The sequence below is a fragment of the Carya illinoinensis genome, chromosome 9, assembly GCF_018687715.1.
Source record: "Carya illinoinensis cultivar Pawnee chromosome 9, C.illinoinensisPawnee_v1, whole genome shotgun sequence".
Taxonomy (NCBI): domain Eukaryota; kingdom Viridiplantae; phylum Streptophyta; class Magnoliopsida; order Fagales; family Juglandaceae; genus Carya; species Carya illinoinensis.
In genome coordinates, this window is record NC_056760.1 from 31,525,257 (window position 1) to 31,547,982 (window position 22,726).

Here is a 22,726-nt window from a genome sequence, read left to right on the forward strand (position 1 = left end):
AATTCCACCACCATTTAGGTTTCCTGCAGGTCGTGACCTATTTGTGCTCTTAGTAGCACTAGGTCCAGTCCAAGTGTGAGCTTTTTCAGCAAGCTCATTGAGGTATTCTATGGCCTCATCAGGATCTTTCTGTAAGAACTCACCATTACACATCATCTCCACAAATTGATGCTCTCTAGGTGTAAGTCCCTCATAAAAATAGCTCACTAAGCGCCAATTCTCATACCCATGGTGAGGACACATACTCAATAGCTCCTTAAATCTCTCCCAAGACTGATACAAAGTCTCACTGTCCTTTTGTACAAATGTGGAGATTTGCCTTTTTAAAGCATTGGTCTTATGTTGGGGAAAGTATTTATTAAAGAAGACCTGAGTCATCTCATTCCATGACCCAATAGATCGTGGTCTCAAAGAGTATAGCCAACTCTTAGCTCTATCCTTCAAAGAGAAAGGAAAGAACTTAAGTCTCATAATGTCATCAGTTGCATTTTGACTATAAAAAGTTGCAACTACTTCCTCAAACTCCCTAATGTGCACATATGGATTTTCATTTTCCAAGCCATGAAAAGTAGGGAGTAACTGTATCATCCCTGTTTTAAAATCCAATTGGCGAATATTAGCTGGAAACATGATGCATGATGGTGTGGCTGTGCGTGTAGGGTGGAGAGGTAATCCTGAAGGGTCCTAGTGGGTTGATCTTCGTGTTCACTCATTTTCTCAGAATTAGAAGAATTATCAAACAAATGATCAGAAAAATTAAACTCTGACTCTAACACAGGTCTACAAGCAAACCGACCCAAGGCGTCTCTATACCTGTGCATGCAAGGTAGAGAAAAACCCAACACTAAAAAAAAAAAAACTACAAAAAGAAAAAGAAAATAAAAAAAAAATGCAGCAAGCTAAAATAGGGAACGAAGTTACCGCCTTTACAAACTGTTGAAAAGAAAAACTATCTCACAATTCTTCTACCGTCTCCCCGGCAACGGCGCCAAAATTTGATTACGCCCAAAGAATAACGCGGTAGTTGTAGCACATCTTTGGGGTGTCGATTCCACAGGGAGACAAATTAAAAGAATAGCAAGAGGAACAAAGAAACTAAAGAAAAAATATTAAATAAGTAATAGAGAACAAAGATTAATTTTAAATGTAAATTCAAGTGAAGCAAAGTGATTAACAGAAAAAGTACTCAAATTTAACAAACAGTAGAGCGTCGGGAATCCCTTGCACAAATTTGGTCTTTTAATTATTCTTAATTCATTGGATAACTCAATTAGGAACTCAATTCCCGCAATTCCCAATCGGAAGGTATAGATTTATAAACTAGACTTAAATCAAATGTAACCCTTTGAAAAAACATTCACCACTTTTAAAAAACATGAATTACTACCCCTATTGATAAAATCCAATGACGACAATATACTCAGGAAGCGATATTGCAGCAAAAAACTAAATTAATATAGATAAATAATTGATCCAAACATAATCAAAGAACTAATCCATTCAATAGAAAAAGCATGACTGAATCCATAAACAGAATAAATTCTATGATTATTTAGAGAAGAAAACATCAAAGATGAATTAAGAATGATAAAACAAAAGAGTTTTAGAAATTGAAAATCAAATACATGAATTAAGAATAAATTAGAAATACCATCTAATGTGCAAGTTCATCCCTAACCCTACTAGAGAATTTAGTTACCCATAAATATACTGGACAACAAAAATCTCCCGAGAAAACTGAAGCGAACGGTGGCCATGGAAGTGATTTTCTCATCTCTTTAGATCTGCCTCTTGTGCCTCTTCCTCTTCTCCATTTCGTGCTAATGATATGCTTATATAGGGTAAGAAAGAAACCCTAATGTCCTCTTGATTTCCGCATAAAAAAATCGCCTAAATTTTAGGACTTATCTTGGCAGCCACGTAAAGCCTTCAGGAGTTCGAATTTGGAAATCTTTATTAGAGACAAAGTTATAGCCCTTTAAGATATCTTTCCAATGCATCAAGAATCGCATCAATCCAATATATGAGTAAAACGATACGATCAAAACACTAAAATATGTCCAGACTGTCTCCTAGTGAATTTCAGACTTGGACTTCTTGTGGTTTCATTTTGTGATTTTTTTCTTTTTCTTTTCTTCCAAATTGCTCTCAAACCCCATGAATGTCCTCTGAATTTGACTGGGCTTGACTTGCTCTTTTATAAACTCTGAAATTAGACATAAAAAAACTGCTTAGGAGTATCCCAACGTAAATAGAAATTCAATTTAAGAATACACATTAATTCCTATGATTTCTATTCACATTTTAGCATTTTAGTCCAATAATAGGGTATATAGAGTGCACTTTCGCACACTCATCAGAGAGTGAGGGAGAGTAAGAGCTGTACATAGCTCCTCTGGACTTGAAATTTGTTGGAGAATGTCATGGTGATGAGAGGAACAAGATGGTGGTGGTGAAACACCGTGGGTAGCCATGTATGGTGGTGCACGGCGTTGCAACCGAACATATGGTTGTGGAGACCCATCAGAGAAAGAGAGAGAGAGTTAGAGGAAAAGAAGGACATGGGGAGGAAGCCCATGATGTGGTGAAACCATTGGTGGTGCTTGATGGCCGTTTTAGCCGTATATGGTGGCTCAAAAAGGAGAAAATGGGTGTAAAACCCATTTGCTTGGAGGGATAAAGAGAGAGAGAGGTGGCTACTGATATAGCTCACCACTAGTGAGGTAGTGGTCGCAGGTGGGGGAGGATCAGGCCGGAGGTGGACTGGGATTAAAACACTTACACATTTTCAAATCAGTGTTTAAATATTAAAATATTCTAATTGTGTTACCTTAAAAACAAGCTTATCTAATAATACTGGAAATATCTTCTATAGATATTTCCATAATATTTAAAATATCCATAAGTTTTAAAATATCTATCTTACTTTGAAATCTGCTGGATAACTTTCGGAACACACCATCGAAGTATAGCACGTAGGTCGAAGCTCGGCACATAGAACGAATCTCGACACGTGGACTAAAGCTCAGCACGTAAATCAAGGCTCATAAATAAAGAAGAAGAAAGAAGGAGCGGTTATCACAGGAGTAAACTCAACTCACAATGAAAATTCAATATTGTCTAACCTGCTCAAATGAGGCTAAAACTGGTTTAAATAAACAATCCCTAAAAACATTAGTGAATAGTGCTGCAAGTACTGTAGCGTGAACAGTGTTGCACTACAGTAACTTCTAAAACCCTAGTTCAAATAAACTAATAACTTTTCAAATAAACCCTTGGCCAAAATACAAGGTCTTCCTAAAAACCCTAGTTCATTAGAAATAAGACGTGTGGGCTGAACATGCTCCAAACCCAATTATTCTAGATTAATTCATATGACTAATAAAATAAGCCATTTTAATGAAATAAATAAGTTCATAGCCTTCAATAACAATAGGCCCAAGTCGTGTCTTCCATAGCGTATCACGTGGATGAAAACTAGATCTTTTTCTCTCAAGCCCATATTGAATATTGGGCTCTTGCTAGACTCGACCCCAGTAGATTGCACCAATCCTTGCATTGCTTCTTTGCTCTTCTTAACTCTCGATGTAATTTATCCTTAAGACTTGGTCCTCCTTGGGGCCCATCATCAAGACTCATGTAAGTCATAAACCAGGTAATCTTATGCAAAAAATATACATCCCGCGTTTTGGTTTGAAAATATTAGAACATGAATTTCACATTTAAATAAGAGTAAAGTAATTTCACATCATCAAATACTATGCATGATTGAAACATACATACATGATTATTCAACAATATTGTGAACTTGGAACTTCCAACATATTTTGTAATGCATCATTAACCAACATAACAACAGAAATATGTTGATCCTAACAGTAGATATATCATTACAAAATATTTCCATGGTATAATCGAATAGCAAACATCATGATAATATTCAACAAGTAATATGGCAACATATATTTAGATGAAACCAAATACATAACATGACAAGAAATGTCATCCAAATCAAATAACAAACAATTCAAAATCACATGTCATATATACATAGTATCCAAGAGTAAGTTGAAGGTCTATCTACAAACTTTTCCTTGCTTACAAAGAGTATACAATCTTCATGGGCTGAAATAAAAGTGTACTAACATTAGAGAGAGATTCTCAATTGAAACATAAACTTATAAAACTCTAAACTTATAAAATCTAGCAAGAGTTTCATTTAAACCCCCCCTCCCCCCCCCCCCCCCCCCCCAAAAAAAAATTGACTCTAAAACATAGAACATTAAGTTCTAAACCTTCAACATTGCCTTCAAATCCCAAATTTCTCCAAGCTTAACAACTTCTTCTAGAATCCACTCTATACCCCTTTCCAACCTCAAAATATGTTTCCTCCATTATCTTACTACAGAAAATACTTCATTGGAAGAAACCTCTGATCTAAAATCATTCACTGCACTTGGCCTAATGTCATACTTGAAATTACCTAATTCAAAATTAAGTACTCGATCTAACTCTAGGATAGAATTCCAAAGTGTGTTCATCCTTTTGATTCATGCGACATGTGACCAAATCTAAGAGAGAACATTGTACAACACATGTTTGGTCATCAAACCTTAAAAATTGGGACTTTATTTAAGGTATCTTGCTTCCTTTATACTTGTGATTCTTGAAACATCAAAGCGTCTAAAGCTTTTTTAAACATTGTCATGATCAAGATCACTTCCTAGGATATCGAGTTCACATAAACCAACATACCATTAGAGACAAAACCCAAGACATGCATTTTAATAGTTTTGAACATATGAAATCCTTACATCTTGATTTCCTCATAGATTAGAACCAAGAAAATTATTTCCAAGCCTATTCTAAGTCCTTTAGCATCGCATTATCCATAAAAATCTGATCATTAGGGGATCAACCTCAAATCAATATTCAATCATCAATATACTAACCATAACATGCATTATTGACTTTAGATGACATTATAAACTCTAATACCTCGAATTTCTTGCAAGAACCTTTCATCCAACCAACAACTTCGTCCCAAGCTTATACAAGATCTATATTCACCATGGAAGTGATAAAAATTTAACTTTTGTCAAGCTTAAACACAGCTAACAAATGCATTGTTGTTACCAAACTCATATACATCAAATACACAATAAATCGACTTCTTTCATTTAGGAAAAGTTTCCACTAGAACACTAACATCACGCTCTAACATCTATTAAGAAAAATATATAGAGGAAGACTACTCACCAAGTCGAAAATCTTGAAGAGGAGGCTCAGTTTGCACTATTCTAACCAATAGCTCTTGGTTTTCACCATTGTTGCCTGTTATGCTCTTGATTCAAATGTGGTGTAGCAGAACCCTTGGGTGTGTGACTGAATAGAGAGGAGAAGAAGAGAGGAGTGAGTGATTTTTGTGTAAACCCTTAAATCAAAAGATAAATGGGTGTGTTTATACTAAAAATAACCCAAAATCTATTTCTTCTTGCTTTAGCTTTATTACCAAGTGGATGGTCTTAGATTTTGACTATTGCATGTTGGACAAGTGGCGTATGGTAGGTCTTTAGTTGGTGCATGTTGGACAAGTGGTGTACTAGCTTATGCATGTGAGACAAGTGGCACACTAGCTGATGCATGTGAGATAAGTGGCACGCTAGCTGATGCATGTGGGACAACTGGTACCCTAGCTGATGCATGTGAGACAAGTGGTGTAGTGTTAGATGATGTATGCTTGTGTGTTATTGGGTGATGGTGGGTAGCACACTAGGCTAGGATATAGGGTACACAAATCTAAAAAGTGTTCTTGAAAAGAATTATCTTGCCATGTAGTATGGGTCCTTGGAAATTTGAAATCCTCTTCACCTACCCCATAATTGCTCTCTTTAGAAACCTAAGAACACTTTGCATGAGTGCCAAGTGTCCATTTGTTGCTAGGGATGCTAGGGATAGGGATTTTTAGAATCCCCTTTTGCATAATTTTTGAAACCCTATGATGTTGCGCACCATCACCCAATAACACAAAAGCATGGATACCATGTGGCACAAAGCATTTTGCCTTGGCCAAAATTTCCCTTCCTCTCTTTGTCATTACCCTATTTTTGCAAATGTCACAAGCCCTTATGCATGAGTGACACATGGCACAATATCTTGCCCTAATTTGAAACCCTAATGTACTTAGCGGGTTCCCCATATAGTCCTTCCCTTTTCCAATGCGTCTTTCCTTTTCCCATATGCTTCCTCCTTCTAGAAAGTCCTAACCCATGTGCATGTGTGACACTTGGCTAAGTGTTGGTTGCTCTTCCCTAGGTAGGTGTGAAGCTCCTTGGCTGAAATCCTAAGGCCTCTTGGGAACTTGTGTAGGTGACTCTTGGCATCTCCTATGTGACTCTCCTTCTAGAAACTCTCAATGCATGACAAGTGGCAAAGGAAAAAGGGTGATTGTGTGTGGTGGTGACATTGGCCAAGGCATCTAGGGACTAGGAGTTGTTTTGGTTCTAGGCATCCCTTCCTATTACCCATGATCCGTCTCTTCTAAAAAGTCCCACACCTCTTCTTGTGTGTTGACAAGTGTAAAAAGTAGGTGATCTTTCCATGGTTGGCATGCACAACTCCTTGGAACTCACCAAAATCTTATGGAAAGCGTGTGCAATCTATTAGGGTTACTGAAACCCCTTTGTCCTCTCATTTCCTCATCCATTTTGCATCCAGGTTGAATGTATCTAGAGGTGAGATGTGCATGTAAGACATGTGGCATATGGGTGGGTAAGATGGGTGTGTGCCCTAGGTGTGTTCCGAACCCTCTATCATTTCCCATCTCCTTAGCTTCTTCTATAACCTTCAAGCATGTTTGCCAAGTGTCATTAATGTACTGACCAAGGTGCTTCTTCCCTAGGTTCCCAATGATGGAAATTGTAGGGAAAGCTGAAAGCTTTTTTTCTTCCAAATAGACGCCTCCCATAGCAAAACGCTAATTCGGTTTTTCCCTAAGCCCAAGGCCCTTAGTGGGCTTGGGTTCCTCTTCTCTAAGATGGGCAAAGCCCTTATTGCTTCCCATGTTCTCTACATACCAAAAATTAGACAAATAACTAAGTGGCCCAAGACTAAATGTAATGAAAGTAATAGGAGAGGACTTGGCTAAGTCTAGGTTGTCACACAAAATTTCATATAAGTAAATTAGTGAACATATATATTTATACATGGCGAGGAGTCACCCTATGAATAAAACTCAAGTATCATGAGGATCGTGCTAGTAAAAAATGACATACCACCTTTCGAAGGCAAAGGGAAGGCTAAAAATGAGCCTTAATTCCTTGGCAAGTGAAGGCAATGATGATCTTCCCTCATTGGTTTGATGAAAAATGAGAATGAGAGGTCTGTAGAGTGCAATTAGTCCAACAAAAGGACAAGTGGCACCATATAGAACGTTTGGTAGAAACATTTCAGCACAGGGTATAACAAAGGACTTTTCATCTTGTGTCAGGCAAGCAAACATTGGCTAGAAAAAGGAGCTGAAGAGGTTGGTAGCTCAAATGAAGGGAGAGCTATGAGCCTAAGGCGAGCAACGATCAAGGACAAAATTGAGGCAGACATTCAAGGGAAATGTATCAGCTTTCCGAGATAACATGGAAATGCTTAGAGGGTAGCCTTTTTATATGTCGAAGCCCACATTGCATTTGAAAGGTTACATCTGGAGCACGTTTGCTGGTAGAGGCTATGACTTTGTAGACTGTATTTTCTACCCATAAGTATGGCCCAATGCCACATTGAAGGCTTGTACTGGGAAAGGACTATGGATTTGAAACAAGGCAAGCCGTAGAGATGTGTGTGTCTTGTCCCCTCAGTCTATCTCTATCATCCTGCATATGGATGACTGAGAATGGCTCATATTCAAGCACATCAATGTTCAGATGGGCACTTAACGATACCACCCAATAAATGGCTTAAGGTAAAAGTCAAAATGTCACGTTTGAGATACTATGTGTACAAGTCCTTTTGGAGTTGAAATCTTTAAAGGAAATGAGAAGCTTCAGAAGGGGCAGCATCAACACCACTATAGCATTTCTATTACTATGAGGTTGGTTACCTTCTAAGCCAAAGTTGGGTAATGTGTGGTAAATGTAGTACATATGTAATGGGTTTTGCATTACATATTCTATAACATTTCCCCTTTCTATTCCTGAAATAATAAACATTTTCTTTCATTATATTTAGTTATATTTTTACTTTGTGATTTTAAGATCTTGACATTTGAATGGCTTAGATTAGTGATGTGGTGATTGTGGGTGCTAGCTTGTGTGAGTCTTACCATCTGTCAATCATCATGGATGAGTTGAGGATTCCCTGAGCCATTCCTACGACATACTGCCACTAATGTCATATGGGAAGGAGAATGTCTTGTGATGATTAGGGTGAAACATTTTCGTAATGGCCTCACTTAATAGATGGGAAGGAGAATGCCCTTAGTGTATCATGTGTGGGGTCTTTGAGTTGGTTGGTCGGGTAGACGTTCCCCAGTGCAACATATATATCTCTATGTATTGTATTATTTGAAACAATCGAATTAACTTGCATGCTGGTTGGGTGTGAGTCATTGCCCAAGCCAAACGATGAAGTGATTTCCCCGACTTGGCATCTATATCTTTGTGTGAGAATTTATGTAATGAGATTTATGTGATAAGATTTAATGTGATGGGAATTACATTGTCTCTTATTAGCAGTCTTGTCATTGTTGTTTAATCTAGCTAAGGTTTCATTAATCTGATTAGTAGAATTTGATGCAGAGGTGAACATAGGAAAGTTACTCGAGGAAGAAGGATCAATCCCACCCGAGCAATAGATACCAAAGCATGTCTTCATTGTTAGTAACTGTATTATTTTTCAGAGTTATATTATTTTGTGCAGGGACCATTTATGCTCAATTCTTCATATTTTGATATAAGGTACAAATGGATGGTTTATGTGTTTTTTTGGAAATAAAGTGACATATTTATATTTGGGTGAATAATAAGTGTTGAACCTATTTACGATTTAAACTTTGGTACAAACCAAACCTAGCCTGGACGATAGGATACAAGAGACCACAACTGGCGAACAACATTGAAGAAGAAAGACAGAGGAGAGATGAGGAGCCATCCTATGTCTTGACCTCCAATGACGAAGGTCAGCACACTAACGCAATTGAGGGAAAGCCTCATTTGTAGTCGAAGGTGACCATAGGCACCAACGGGTCCCCTATTTGAACTCGCTTCCCCTGACAGGACTAGGCAAGGGAGAGCTATATTGAATTTTGAGGATGAAATCCCTTATAAGGTGGGAAGGATTTGAGGAACTTCTTGGCATGAAAGGGGACAAACCATTTTTGGAGTTGAGTGGGAGGAAAAGCTGAGAAATACTCCGATGGTCTAAGGAATTAGCAGCAGACACTTCAAACTTTAGCCAGTCCAGCACATGGGCAAACAAGCACCTCGCAAGCGCTAAGCTGATGTGTCCTGGAGAGAAGTGGGGATTACTGTGCCATTTCATTAAAGGAGAGGACAAAAAGGCCACTTATCAAGAAGGCAAGAACAATTATGGGCCCCAAGGCGGACCAAGTCTTAAGGATCAATTACAAAATCAAGAGCTAAGAAGAGCAATGAAGCAATGCAAGGATTGGTGCAATCTACTGGGGTCGAGTCTAGCAAGAGCCCAATATTCAAGATGGGCTTGAGAGAAGAAGATCCAGGTCGAGTCTAGCAAGAGCCCAACATTCAAGATGAGCTTGAGAAAAAAAGATCCAGTTTTCATCCATGTGATACGCTATGGAAGACACGACTTGGACCTATTGTTATTGAAGGCCTTGGCCTTATTAATTTCATTAAAAGAGATTATTTTATTTGTTTGAAATAATTATATTTATTATGAGAAGGGCATGTTGGGAAAATTACTATTTTTGTTAAACTAGGGTTTCAAGGAGTTACTATAGCACGGTATTGATCACGGAATTGTAGCACCCACTATTCACTCAGGACTATTTTTGTGAAGGATTGGTTTTATTTTAGGCTAGGGTTTTGTGAGGGTTTAGTTTAAATACATCTTGTTGCCTCATTTTAGACAATATATGAAAGTTTATGAAATTGATGAATTTTATTCATTGTGAGTTGAGTTTATCTCCTCTTGTTCTTCATTGAATGTTTGAACTTATCAAAGGTAAATCACAACCTTTGTGACGTTCCTCCTTGTAATCCGAGTTCTTGAGATGGGTTCTTCAACGGTTCTAGATTCTTGAAATGAGTTCTCATCCGGTCTAGATTCTCCATCCATTGACTTGATTTTGGCTTTCTTGGGTGAGTTTTCGAATTGATTGTGGGTTCAAGGGATTCTCTTCCCGTGGGTTTACATCAAACAAGGAGCCATGGAAGCCTGTAACTCTAATAATACAAAGAGTTATCCACCAAGGTGAGTGGCAGTGAGAAGAGAATGGGTAAGTGAGGGAGCTTTTTGGAAGTAGCCAAAAATGCTAAAAAAATTGGCAGAACAGGACACAGAAGCCTCATTTCATCTAAAGAGTCACATCCATAGTGGTTCAGCAATGAGAGGTGAAGGCTTGATGTGTCATTCTATTTGAACGTAGTAGCATGACTCATACCACGACCAAGACCCTCTTTTGAGAAAGGTCAGAGGACCAAACATGAGGATCATGCTTGGCCGTCTGTCTCTATCATTCTGCAATATGATAGAGGATGATTAAAGAAATTTCTTACCACATATCTAGAGTCAGAAAAGACACATGGCAATCCCACTCTATTTAAAAGACCTAGATGTGGGATGAGATCTCACTTTTGAGACTTTATCCACCAAAGAACTCATGAAGTCAACTGCTTTAGAAAATAACTTTATTCACCAAAGAGCAGAGAGGTAATGAAAGAACTTTTGACGTAGGAATGCAGGTTAGCTTCTAAGACATTTCTGGGTAATGTGGGGTAAATGTTGTGAGCAAGAGTCATTAAATTATCTTTGTAACTTCTCTTCCCCATTCTACAACCATGAATAAATATTTCAATCAATGTGCGCGCCTATATTTATGCACTGATTTCCAATGTTCTGATGTTTGAATGTGTTAACTATTTTCAATACATGCCTCTAGATCCCTGTGTGGGGGGAACCCAATATCTCTATGTGAGAAGTCGGTAGCATAAATCTTTAATCATGGGATGGATCGAAGAATTTCCTGAACCATTCTTGATGGGCCCCAAGGTGGAACGAGCCTTAGAGATTGATATGAACCCGCAGGAAGATAATCCCTTGAACCCACAATCAATTTGAAAACTTACTCAAGAACGCCAAACTCAAGTCTATGGATGGAGAATTTAGACCCGTTGAGAACTCGTTTCAAGAACCTAGATTATATCAAAATCTAGACCCGTTGAAATCTTGTCTCAAGAACCCAAATTACGAGGAGGAACGCCACAAAGGTTGTGATTTACCTTTGATAAGTTCAAGAGTTCAATTAAGAACAAGAGGAGAAAACTCACTCACAATTAAAATTCGAAATAAAATAATCTCTGCTTTGAAATGGCTGCTACATCCTTTAAATACCCTCCCCAAAACATGATAAAACCCTAGACTAAAGTTTGAGACCCTTTCTCTCAAAAATGCCCTTGGTGAATAGTAGCCGCGAGTACTGTAGCGTGAACAGAGTCATGCTACAGTACTTCTAAACCCTATTTCAAATAAGTAAGACATATGTGGGTTAAGCATTCTCAAGCCCACTTATTCAAAACTAATAATAAAAATCCTTTAAACAAATTGAAAATCTTAATATCTAAAGGCCATATTTCTAAGTCAAGTCTTCCACAACTTGGATCAAGTGGATCAAAGCTGGTTCTTCTTCTTTCAAGCCCATCTTGAGTATTGGGTTCTTGCTAGCTTCTTCCCAAGTGGTTTGTACTAATCCTTGCATTGCTTTCTTGATCTTCTTGGCTCTCGATCTTGTAATTGGCCCATCTGGAACTTGCAAAGGATCTTTAAGAGTAGGTTTGCCTTGGTTCCCATCACTAGTTCTTCTTCTTTCAATCCCATCTTGAGTGTTGGGCTCTTGCTAGCTTCTTCCCAAGTGGTTTGTACTGATCCTTGCATTTCTTCCTTGATCTTCTTGGCTCTCGATCTTGTAATTGGCCCATCTGGAACTTGCAAAGGATCTTTAAGAGTAGGCTTGCCTTGGTTCCCATCATTCCCCCTCTCCTCAAAAGGATTCGACCTCGAATCTTCACCTACATCAAAAGGAGAAAGATTAGAAACATTGAAGGTAGCAGACACATTATACTCACCTGGGAGGTCCACTTTATAGGCATTGTCATTAATTTTCTCAAGGGTTTGGAAAGGTCCATTGTTGCGACTAAACTTCAACTCAAATTAATGAATCAAAAATCTAGTGCAGTTTTACCTGCAAGTATACAAGTGTTGTAGTATCTTACAGGATCGAATCCACAGGGATTGACTTTTGTGATAAATAAAATAAATTCAGACAATGAAACAAAATTACGAAAAGGAACGTGCAATCAAATGAAGATTGATAAAATGAATGGAACTAGAATGATAAAATGAATGGAAGAAGACTAAGGTTTCGAGGATCCGTCTAATAATTTATGATATTGTTTCCGATCGATTTACTTCAATTAAACTAGAATAATGATTCTGTTTAATTGGTAGATTTAGCATTTAAGATTGAGAAAAACAGACGCTTATGATTGAGCGTGAACGATTGATGATTAAAACATTTACAAATCTATTTGAATATCACAGGGATTCCTCAAGCATTCACTGTATTCGGAAATCACAATGAATCAAGACGAGTATGTAGATAATCTAATTATCCAAATAAAATCTTTCAATCAATCAAACTCACAAAATAGATTTTAGGTGGATTCGGAAACAATATTTAAATCATTAAACTTCACCTCTAACCTTAGTATGAAAATTTAGCCAAACATATTCATTACAAACACTATAGAAATCACATAAATATCCTTCATTAAATAACTAAAATAAAATACAAGAAAGATTAGGAAATAACTTAGAAACAACAAAATCTGAAAATCCAACTGATACAGAGGAATAAATTAGAACCAGAAATTGAATTGTAGAAAATAAGAATGAAATCAATGGATGAAAACTCCCTCCACTCAATCCCTTTTTTTTTTCTTCGTACATGACAAACATGAAGCTGAAAGAAATTAAAATCATTCCGGCTTCCTCCCAGAAAATTCAACTCACGGATTCTCCATATTAATTCCAAACTCTCTCCACTCAATACTCTACTTCCCTCTCTATGTCCCTCTACTCTCAACCAAGATAAACCCCAACCAATTAAATTACTCCAGCCGGCCTACACACTTTCAAGAGAAAAATATTTCCAGCTGTCTCCCTCTCTTCAATTCTCTCAACTCCCCACCTATCCCTTTCACTCTACACCCACCAATTGCTTTCAACTCCTTTCTTCCCTCTCTCCTTGTCTCTTCCCCCACTTCTCTCTCCTCATGTCCTCTTAACTCCTTAACCAACCTCAATTTATAGCAGAAAAATCAATAGCCGAAACATCCACTTGCCTCTTGAAGAATTATTTAATTGGTTGTTTTCTCTAATCTTGCACCCACCGGTTGGTCCCTCTCAATTCATGCATTGAATAATTAATCCCAGCCAACTACTCCACTAGCTGCCTCTTGAAGAATCAATCAATTTTCCTCAATTCCGGTTCATCGTTCCCCTCTCCTTCATCCATTGCTTTATACTCCCTTTTCTTTATTCAATGAATTTCCATCTTTAATCCCCTTTCTCTTCCACTAACTTTGTTGAAAATTCATACACACTCATCCACTCTCCTATCATTTTATTCCACAGCCTTTCTTCTTTCAACTTTTGCACCCACCGGTCCCTCTTTCCAGCACAATTTCAGCAGATCATGCACCAGCACAATTTCAGCAAATCATGCACCGAATATACACAATCTTTGCACCCACCAGTCGGTCCATCATTCCAGCACAACTCCAGCAAGTCATGCACCGAATATACACACCAACTGGTCCCTCATTCTACACGTCTCACCAGCTCCAAGCTCATGCACCGATCGGCTGCAAAAAAAATACAAACACCCACTGGTTGCTTTCTCTTTACTTTCCAGCACAACACTAAGGCACCTCACTACCTTCCTTTTTTCAGCACATGTCAACTCTTTGTATGACTTTAATGTTGCACCACCAAAATTTCAAGCCTCCGTGAGTTTTGTTCAACCATGAGTCACATGCATCTTGAATGATCAAAGGGAGAAAATAACCATTGATTCTTCATTTTTTGTGTCTTCTTTTTCAGTTGCCAAGCTTCCTCTCAATTAGTATGCATTTTTGATCATAAGTTCCAACCGGATCTCTTTTGAATTTTATTTAAACTGAAAATAAGAAGAAAGAAATAACACTCAAAAAAAATTAAATTATCAAAAACAGACTATATATGTGAGGAAATATTGTCTCATTAAATCATAATTAAGCATAAACATGATATCAATCAATTAAAAATCACAACTCGTATTTATGTTTATTAATCATTTTTTCATCTAAAACCAATAATAGTATCACGAAGAATTTAAAATACATTGGTTTTAAATAGCTAAAACATGCAATATTTCAGCTCAATCACACCCCCCAACTAGCTTTTTGCTAATCCTTGAGCAAAATAGTGAAAAATTAATTGAGATGAAAATTTCATAAAGCTCGAAATTCAAACAAAAACAATCCAACATAATTCTGAATTCTCACAAAAAATTGATTTGTGACTATTCAACACCAGGAGTTATATTTACAAGGAAAGTTTCAACAATTGTTCACATAGAATTGGGGCAAATGTCTTAGAACTTGGATATGTGTGTGTGGCTAAACCTCTGTATGTTCCTCACTAATAAACATGATTTATCATAGGATTTTTCAATCTTAAGATTAATCATTGCTGATTCTAACTACCTCAAAGCCCAAGGGACTAGCAGTTTTCACACCAGCTCTGTTTTTAAAGGTTGGACACTCAACCCCCAAAGTCTTGGGTAACTGTTTCTAACCCTTTCTACTTAGGAAAGTTCACTAAGTCGCCTTTATTCCTTTTTTTTATATTTTTTATATTCTAATCTTTTCAAATCCTTTTTTTTTTCTTTTTTTTTTGTTTTTTTTTTTGGCATGGCTCGGTAGTCCTGCAGTTTACTTCTCCAGTGTTAAATCAATGAACATTAATGAGGAACACTCAAAGTGTAAGCATGTGCAAAATGTTCTTTCAAAACTTGCCCTTCATTCTATATAAATCATATTAATTCTCATTTTTGTAAATATCGCATCCCGGTGTTTCAAGTCACTCTTCAACAAAATATGATGCATCATAAGTCATGTTCTATGTTTAAGGTTGAAAATAAATCTTAACAAAATAATTCCGCTCAAATACTTCACCAAAATACTCAAATTTCACAAACATGCTAGAAGTGTGTTAATCATTTATGTTTCAATGCACCTCACAATTTTTTTTTTTTTAACACATTTTTAACAGAAAACCCTCCCCCAACTAAATGTGACATTGTCCTCAATGTTCAGCAATTGAATATTCGATGATGTATGCTATACAGGTATGAATTGGAGCAAGATAAACACTGCAGAACATATTGAGATGAAAATGATTAAACAGAGAGGAAAGAATTCACCTGAGATACTCGAGTGCACACAAGGAGTAGATTTCTGTCAAAGTTAAAAACACAAAAGAAAACAAAAGAAAAAAAACAAAACAAAACAAACACATACGGTATATACAATGAGGAATCAAAAATTAATTCTGATACGCAGGATCCTCCAGAGTAGTGGACTCAACCTCTGGAGTAAAATCATCCAAAAATGGTTTCAACCTTTGTCCATTAACCTTAAAAACATTACCATTCTCTGGATTTTCTATCTCAATGGTCCCAAAAGGATAAACAGTTTTTACAACAAAGGGACCAATCCATCGGGATCGAAGTTTGCCAGGAAACAAATGGAGCCTTGAATTATACAACAAAACTTTTTGTGAAGGCTCAAAAGATTTTTGAAAAATATTTTTGTCATGAAAAATTTTCATTCTCTCCTTGGCAATACGAGAATTTTCGTAAGCTTCATTCCTGATTTCCTCTAACTCATTAAGCTGAAACTTACGAAGAGAACAAGCTTTATCCAAATCAAAATTAAATTTCTTGATTGCCCAATAAGCTTTGTGTTCCAATTCCACAGGTAAGTGACATGCCTTTCCAAAAATGAGTCGATATGGGGACATACCAATCGGGGTTTTAAAAGCAGTACGGTATGCCCAAAGTGCGTCAGTTAGTCGTAAAGACCAATCTTTGCGGCTTGGGTTAACTGTCTTTTCCAAAATTTTTTTGATCTCCTGATTAGATACCTCAACTTGGCCACTTGTCTGTGGATGATAAGGGGTAGCAACCTTATGGATAATACCATATTTTCGCATTAAGGCCTCGAAAGGCTTATTGCAAAAATACTTACCCCCATCACTGATAATGGCTCGAGGTGTTCCAAACCTTGATAAAATATTTTCTTTCAGAAATTTCAGTACCACTTTGTGGTCATTGTTTTTGCATGGAACAACCTCAATCCATTTGGACACATAATCCACAGCTACCAAAATGTAGACATTGCCAAAAGAAACTGGGAAGGGTCCCATGAAATCAATGCCCCAACAATCAAATATTTCAACAACCAAGATTGGATTTAATGGCATCATATTCCGGCGGGTAATCCCTCCCAACTTTTGACAACGCTCACAGGTTTTACAAAATTCATGGGTGTCTTTGAAAATGGTAGGCCAATAGAAGCCACATTGCAAAATTTTAAAAGCAGTTTTCTTTCCAGAAAAATGGCCACCACATGCCCCAGAGTGACAAAAAGATATCACACTTTGAAATTCGTTATTGGGAACACATCGTCTAATTATCTGATCTGGGCAATATTTAAACAGATATGGACCATCCCAAAAGAATTTTCTTACCTCCACAAAAAATTTCCTCTTATCTTGTTGAGTCCAAATGTGAGGAATTTCACCTGTAACAAGAAAATTAGCAATGTCAGCGTACCATGGCACTTGAGATATACCAAAGAGTTGCTCATCTGGAAATGTGTCTTTAATAGGAACTGTCTCTATGGAATCTGAAAGAACAAGTCTAGACAGATGATCAGCAACAACATTCTCAACTCCTTTTTTATCTTTGATTATCAAATCAAATTCTTGCAGCAAAAGGATCCATCTAAGTAACCTGGGCTTTGCATCTTTTTTCGCTAAAAGGTACTTTAACGCAACATGATCAGTAAAGATGAAAATTTGAGATCCAATCAAATAAGAGCGAAATTTGTCAAGTGCAAATATTACTGCAAGTAGCTCTTTTTCAGTTGTTGAATAATTCATTTGAGCACTGTTTAAAGTTCTACTTGCATAATAAATAACACAAGGCTTTTTGTCCCTACGTTGGCCCAACACAGCTCCAACAGCATAATCACTAGCATCACACATAATCTCAAATGGTAAATTCCAATCAGGTGATTGCATAATTGGGGCTGAAATCAACATACCTTTTAGCTTTGTAAAAGCTAACTCACAATCATCAGTCCACACAAAAGAATTTTCCTTTGACAATAAATTGCACAAAGGTCTAGAAATTGTGCTGAAGCCCTTAATGAACCTCCTGTAAAAACCTGCATGACCTAGAAAAGATCTGATATCCCTGATGTTCTTTGGGATGGGCAATTTAGAAATTAATTCAATTTTGGCCTTGTCTACCTCAAATCCTTGAGAAGAAACAATGTGACCAAGAACAATCCCTTGAGTAACCATAAAATGACACTTCTCCCAGTTTAAAATCAAATTCTTTTCTTTGCATCTAATCAGCACTTTTTCCAAATGAGTCAAACATTCATCAAATGAATCACCAAAAATAGAAAAATCATCCATGAATATTTCAACGAAACGCTCTACCATGTCACTGAATATGCTCATCATGCATCGTTGAAAAGTAGCAGGAGCATTACAAAGTCCGAATGGCATCCTTCGATATGCAAAGGTACCAAATGGACATGTAAAAGTGGTCTTTTCTTGATCTTCAGGAGCAATTTCAATTTGGTTATACCCAGAATAACCATCTAGGAAGCAATAGAACTTATGGCCCGCTACACGTTCAATGATTTGATCCATGAATGGTAGGGGAAAATGATCCTTTCTGGTGACAGAATTCAGTTTTCTGTAGTCAATGCACATACGCCAACCAGTAGTAACTCTAGTTGGGATCAATTCATTGTTACCATTATTAACTATAGTCACACCAGATTTCTTGGGTACCACCTGCGTGGGACTAACCCATTTGCTGTCAGAAATAGGGTAAATGATTCCTACATCCAGAAGTTTTAACACCTCTGCTTTGACAACTTCTTTCATGTTGGGGTTCAGTCTACGCTGCATTTCTCTAGAGGGTTTAGAATTGTCCTCTAGATAAATCCTGTGGGTACAAATCAAAGGACTAATACCTTTGATATCAGCTATGGTCCATCCTATTGCCGCTTTGTGTTCAATGAGAACACCAATTAATTTTTTCTCCTGAATTTCATCCAGTCTTGATGAAACGACCACTGGTAATGTCTCTGCTTGGCCTAAAAATGCATATTTGAGATCAGCAGGTAGAGGTTTCAAGTCGAGTTTTGGTGTTTGCACACTTGAGGGGAGAGACACGACATCGTGAGGTGGTAATTCCTCAAAACGTGTTCTCCATTTATCAGTGTCCATTATAGGAGTAGATTCTAGCAAAAAATTCAGAGATGCAAGCACAGAATCATCATCAAAGTTTATACCATGAACCAAACAAGCCTCAAGAGGGTCAGAAAAACTTGACAAATCAAATTTATTTTGAACAAGAGTTTGGATCTGATTCACTTCCTGCACATCATCATCATCACCAGGTTGTTTACAAATATTGAAAATATTCAACTCCAAAGTCATGTTGCCAAAAGAAATTACCATCACACCACTCCTACAATTTATTAAAGCATTTGAGGTTGCAAGGAATGGCCTTCCCAAAATTATAGGAATTTAAGTGCAAACATCAAAGACAGGTTCCGTGTCCAAAACAATGAAATCCACTGGAAAATAAAATTTTCCTACTTGAACTAGCACATCCTCAACTATCCCTCTCGATATTTTAATTGAACGGTCAGCAAGTTGGAGTGTTACCTTGGTGGGTTTAAGTTCACCAAGACCCAACTGCTCATATATCGAGTAAGGTAGGAGGTTAACACTAACTCCGAGGTCAAGTAAAGCTTTTTCAATTTTAAAATTTCCAATAATACAGGAAATTGTTGGACAACCAGGGTCTTGTACTTTGGTGGAGAATTGTTCTGAAGGATGGCGCTTACCTGCTCAGTGAGGAAAGCCTTCTTCTGCACCTTCATCATACGCTTTACTGTGCACAAATCTTTCAAAAATTTAGCATACGAAGGAATCTGTTTGATTGCATCCAACAAAGGAATGTTGATTTTTACTTGTTTAAAAATTTCAAGAATATCAGCATTTTGAACCAATTTGTGAGAATGTTGCAATCTTTGGGGAAATGGAGCAGGTATTGGGGCTTTTACAGGCACATCCAATTCAACCTTCTCAAGTTCACCATCACTCTTGGAATTTAAAGAGTTGTTGGTCTCATCAACTTTCGTTGTTGAAATACTCTTATCAATTATTTTTCCACTGCGTAGAGTGGTGATGGACTTGGCATGTTCAAATTTTGAATCAGAGGGATTTGAATTTCTTACCTCAAATTTACCTTTTGGATTTGGCTGAGGTTGAGCAGGAAACTTACCCTTTTCTTGAGCATGTAATGCAGAGGTCAAGTCGCTGATAGAACTTCTCATCTCAGTAATGGCCTGCATTGTCTGAGTGTTGATATTGGCTTGCCCCTGCATAAAAGTCTGTAATGTCTCCTCAAGGGTTTTCTTATGTGGAGGCACATAAGGAGTAGAAGAAGATGGCCCTTGAGGATTTTGATTTATATTGGACTCATTCCTCCAACTAAAATTGGGATGATTTCTCCATCCAGGATTATATGTTTCCGAATATGGGGAAGAAAATGGTCTCCGATAAGAATTCATGGCATTTGCTTGTTCGTGCAACACCTCTTTAAAAGCAGGGATTGTTGGACAATCCTGAGTTAGGTGTCCACTAATCTCACAAATGCCACAATTTTCTTCTTCCTTTTCAATGGCCTTAGCCGAGTTTACCTTCCTAAGTTCCATGGCTTCGACTTTTCTTGTCAGACTTGCTATCCTAGCATTTACATCATCATTTCCTTTAAGAACATACATACCTTCTTGAGACATGGCACTGAGTTTGAGCTTATTTGACCGATTAGAACGATCTGTGTTATCCCAAGATTGGGCATTTTCAGCTAACTGGTCAAAATAGTCCCAAGCGTCATCAGGATCTTTATTTAAAAAATCGCCGTTACACATCATTTCTACAAATTGACGCATTTGAGATGTTAAACCTTCATAGAAAAAACTAATTGTGCGCCAAGTCTCATAACCATGATGTGGGCAAGTTAGCAACAATTCTTTAAAACGTTCCCAACACTGAAAAAATGTTTCATTTTCCTTTTGAGAAAAATTCATAATATTTCTGCGAAGAGTGTTGGTCCTATGAGTAGGAAAAAACTTTTTTAAAAATTCTCTTTGCATTTCTTGCCAGGTGCCAATAGATCTTGGTCTCAAGGAGTTCAACCAATTTTTAGCTTTTTCTTTTAGAGAAAAAGGAAACAACTTTAATCTAACCACATCATCATTGATAGTTTGAGTTTGTAAAGTTGCACAAACCTCTTCAAATTCCTTTAAATGCAAATAAGGGCTTTCTGCATCTAAGCCATGAAACTTGGGAAGTAATTGGATTACTCCTGGTTTTAAATCAAAATTTCCCATATTCGTAGGAAAAATCATACATGATGGAGTACTTGTCCTTGTAGGCTGCAAATATTCACACAAAGTTCTCATTGGCGGATTATTTTGTGCCTCTTCATCGTCATGAACACTACTATCGTCAGCCATGGTATTAGATTGAGAATTTTTAGAATCACTTGACAAAGTATCAACCAATTTACTTAAAATGATTTCCTCTCTTCTCAATCTACCCGTTTGATCACGTTGCCACGAGATCATTCATCATAGAGGATTGAACATAAAAATAAAATAAAATAAAATAAAATGCAAAACAAGCAATAAAGTAAAAGAAAAAAAAAAATTTTTTGAAAAGAGATTACCAAACGGTGTGAATTAGGAAGCAATGTTACATGCTCTGATTTTTTCCGTAAAAAAAAATCGTACCTGCAAAAAGAATATAAAAAAAACAATTATCAAAAGATTTCTAAAATAAAATAAAAAAATTATCACACGTTGCAATCCCCGACAACGGCGCCAAAAACTTGTTGCGACTAAACTTCAACTCAAATTAATGAATCAAAAATCTAGTGCAGTTTTACCTGCAAGTATACAGGTGTTGTAGTATCTTACAGGATCGAATCCACAGGGATTGACTTTTGTGATAAATAAAATAAAGTCAGACAATGAAACAAAATTACGAAAAGGAACGTGCAATCAAATGAAGATTGATAAAATGAATGGAACTAGAATGATAAAATGAATGGAAGAAGACTAAGGTTGATTTACTTCAATTAAACTAGAATAATGATTCTGTTTAATTGGTAGATTTAGCATTTAAGATTGAGAAAAACAGACGCTTATGATTGAGCGTGAACGATTGATGATTAAAACATTTACAAATCTATTTGAATATCACAGGGATTCCTCAAGCATTCACTGTATTCGGAAATCACAATGAATCAAGACGAGTATGTAGATAATCTAATTATCCAAATAAAATCTTTCAATCAATCAAACTCGCAAAACAGATTTTACGTGGATTCGGAAACAATATTTAAATCATTAAACTTCACCTCTAACCTTAGTATGAAAATTTAGCCAAACATATTCATTACAAACACTATAGAAATCACATAAATATCCTTCATTAAATAACTAAAATAAAATACAAGAAAGATTAGGAAATAACTTAGAAACAACAAAATCTGAAAATCCAGCTGATACAGGAATAAATTAGAACTAGAAATTGAATTGTAGAAAATAAGAATGAAATCAATGGATGAAAACTCCCTCCACTCAATCCCTTTTTTTTTTCTTCGTACATGACAAACATGAAGCTGAAAGAAATTAAAATCATTCCGGCTTCCTCCTAGAAAATTCAACTCACGGATTCTCCATATTAATTCCAAACTCTCTCCACTCAATACTCTACTTCCCTCTCTATGTCCCTCTACTCTCAACCAAGATAAACCCCAACCAATTAAATTACTCCAGCCGGCCTACACACTTTCAAGAGAAAAATATTTCCAGCCGTCTCCCTCTCTTCAATTCTCTCAACTCCCCACCTATCCCTTTCACTCTACACCCACCAATTGCTTTCAACTCCTTTCTTCCCTCTCTCCTTGTCTCTTCCCCCACTTCTCTCTCCTCATGTCCTCTTAACTCCTCAACCAACCTCAATTTATAGCAGAAAAATCAATAGCCGAAACATCCACTTGCCTCTTGAAGAATTATTTAATTGGTTGTTTTCTCTAATCTTGCACCCA

General features: G+C 36.9%; 2 non-coding genes across 2 annotated transcripts; both read left to right on the forward strand.

Moving 5' to 3' along the window:
* Nucleotides 1-223: 223 nt before the first annotated feature.
* Nucleotides 224-331, forward strand: LOC122277875. Its single transcript, XR_006229184.1, has one exon. It is a non-coding gene; the product is annotated as a small nucleolar RNA R71 (small nucleolar RNA).
* Nucleotides 332-20,610: 20,279 nt separating this feature from the next.
* Nucleotides 20,611-20,714, forward strand: LOC122277876. The gene has a single exon (XR_006229185.1). It is a non-coding gene; the product is annotated as a small nucleolar RNA R71 (small nucleolar RNA).
* Nucleotides 20,715-22,726: the final 2,012 nt, after the last annotated feature.